The 2,718-nt window shown below is 31.4% G+C and overlaps 1 long non-coding RNA gene across 1 annotated transcript; it reads left to right on the top strand.

The window, feature by feature from the left end:
- The first annotated feature begins 478 nt into the window (after positions 1-478).
- On the top strand, positions 479-1,656 carry LOC128655648 (uncharacterized). Its single transcript, XR_008401865.1, has 3 exons — positions 479-810; positions 1,307-1,363; positions 1,514-1,656. It is a non-coding gene; the product is annotated as an uncharacterized LOC128655648 (long non-coding RNA).
- Positions 1,657-2,718: the final 1,062 nt, after the last annotated feature.

Raw genomic sequence — 2,718 nt, 5'->3', positions numbered from 1 at the left:
AGTTGACGCAGTCACATGAACCATCTATGTGCATCAACCAATTATCATTTACTGTGCCTGTATAGATTTGCTTTTCATCAAAGTATAAAAATCCAATGAAGGCAAAAACATAATACAATTCAATATTTTTGAAAAAGCATTTTCTTATGCAATTTGTAAATGTCCCTTTAAAGGGCCACTAAACCCAAAATCTTTTTTTAATGATTCAGATAGAGAATTGAAATTTAAACAACATTACAAATTACTTCCATTATTTCTTTGGCTTCATTTTCTAGATATTCTTAGTTGAAGAAAAATAAATACACATGTTGAGCCAATCACACGAGGCTTCTTTGTGCAGCAATCAAATGCTTTTCAACAAAGAATATCAAGAGAATAAAACAAATTTGATAATATAAGTAAATTATAAAGATGTTTATAACTGCATTCTCTTTCCAAATCATAAAAAAAGGTGGTTGGCATGTCCCTTTAATGATTGAGCCTGCATTCACTGCTGTAATTATTATTATTAACACTTTTAGCTTTCAGTTTCAACTATAAATAAAAATAAACCTAACTTTTTTTTTTTTTTTAAAGCGACGCCAACAACACAAGCAGAGCCTGTGAGGAGTAACGAAGTGCCCACTTGTTCTACTTCATCTTCTGCGGTTTCCAGACCACCCAGTGCAGCTGTTTCCAGACCTTCGGCCAGTTTTACACATGGACAATTAATACGCTCCACATCTAATGTTACACACACAGCTTCCTCGGCGGACACACTTCCTGATCTAAGGACCAGCACTCCAGAAACTGGTGTTGGTAGAGCAACTGGTAAGTACTTTACAAATGAATAATTTCAATGTTGTGTGTTTTATCTCTTTTATCTCTCAATTTTTTTTTTTTATTATTTTTTTTTTTTTAAATGTCAAATGTCATTATTGACATATTCTATTTCGAGATCTTTTACAGATGGAATGTAATTTGAAGGACAAATAGCAATGATCATAGATTTTCATGAAAGGGACACTGTACAAATTTTTTTAAATGAGGATTCGTGTAGAGCATGCATGCAATTTTAATCAACTTTCTAATGGTTTTAAAATTTATCATTATTTTCTTTTTGAGAATTGATCATAGTATTACATAAGAAAGTTGATAGAAATTCCATGCAATATATCTTATTCTCAAAAAGATTATTTTTGCTTCAGTGTCCAGTTAATTGCAAAATACATTTCCATTAATAATTTTGAATATATAGTTACATTGACAAAAAAAACATTTTAATTTTATTTATTTATTTATTTTTATGTTATTTATTTTTTTATAGGTGATTTGGGACGTCTTTTCCAGCGATTGACTGGACATTCATCTCCATTATTTGATGGTATGTATCACATATGTATATATATATATATAATATAACTTAAATTGGTGTATGACGGTTGTATCTGCTCTCTCCTTCTATTCTATTTCTGCAAGTGTTTTTAGAACATTTTATTTTTTTTTACTAACAATTTGTTATGTCTTGATCTAGAAGAAGAAAACTCATCAAGGGAGATCACTATCAATCTCATGCCGATAGTGGAAAATCCCATTCAAGATGAACCACCAGGAGGGCATGATGGAAGTGAGACTCCAGATATTCTTGAAGATTTTGGAGATGCGCAACCGGATGAAATTCACACACCAGAAAACCTTGAGGAACCTGTTGAAACACAGGCACCACCAATTGCACTGCAAACAGGTGGTCTAAATATTGACAATACACCGGCAGAAGGACTATTGGGTGATGTTGCATTGAGGGAAATGTTGACACTTGCAAGGCAATACAGAGAGGACCACAGAGAAATGCAAAATATTATTAACACTAATATTGACCGCTGGGCTGCTCTGTCAGAAAAAAATGTTGAAATAGAAATGCAAAGGAATGAGATAGAAATGCAGAAATTACAGCTGCAAAGAGAAATGTTCCAGCGGCAGAGGCGGATGGATGAAGAGAAAAACCAGCAAATTAACAGAGCTTTAACCATAAGTGAAAGGACATTACAATCTCTGTTGGCTATTGTGAGTGAAAGGGAGGGTACAACAGACCCAAAGAGGCCACGTCTGGAGTGAACATTTAACTTATTATTTATAACACTATATTAGTCACTGTTCATTTTTTTTCATCGATATATTGTTTGATAAGTTATTTTTTTGTGTATTTTAAGTTTAAAATGTTATTATTTAATAAAGACAAAATTTTTTATGGCCAAAAAAAAAAGTTTATTTACATAAATTCAAACTCACTTTTGATTCTTCAACACAAAATTTTTTCTCAGTTATTAATTGTCATTCTTCTGACAATCATCATGACAAAACAAAAAATGAAATCAAATAACATTTACGGTATAAAAAAATCTACTGGCTCCATTAACATTCCCAAAGTTGCCCTAATTTTAGAAATTTTTTGTTTAACATGATCTTCAAGACAACTCTGAGTACTTTTGTCTGCAGTTTCAATAGTTGATCTTGAAGATAAATCTGTAGAAAAATAAATGCAAAGCAAATTTTAATTCCATTTCATATACATATTCAATGTATGATAGGGTTTTTCATCACAAATATTACCTCCTGATGTGCTGTTATCTACGTTATCTACTATATTAGCTTCTACACTTATGTCCACTCCTTTAAAGCTTTCATCTGAGCCAACTCCTATTTGAAATATACAATATGTATTAGTTAAAACTTTGATTT

The sequence above is a fragment of the Bombina bombina genome, chromosome 4 (assembly GCF_027579735.1).
Source record: "Bombina bombina isolate aBomBom1 chromosome 4, aBomBom1.pri, whole genome shotgun sequence".
NCBI classification, from domain to species: Eukaryota; Metazoa; Chordata; class Amphibia; order Anura; family Bombinatoridae; genus Bombina; species Bombina bombina.
This window is presented reverse-complemented; position numbering and strand designations above follow the sequence as displayed.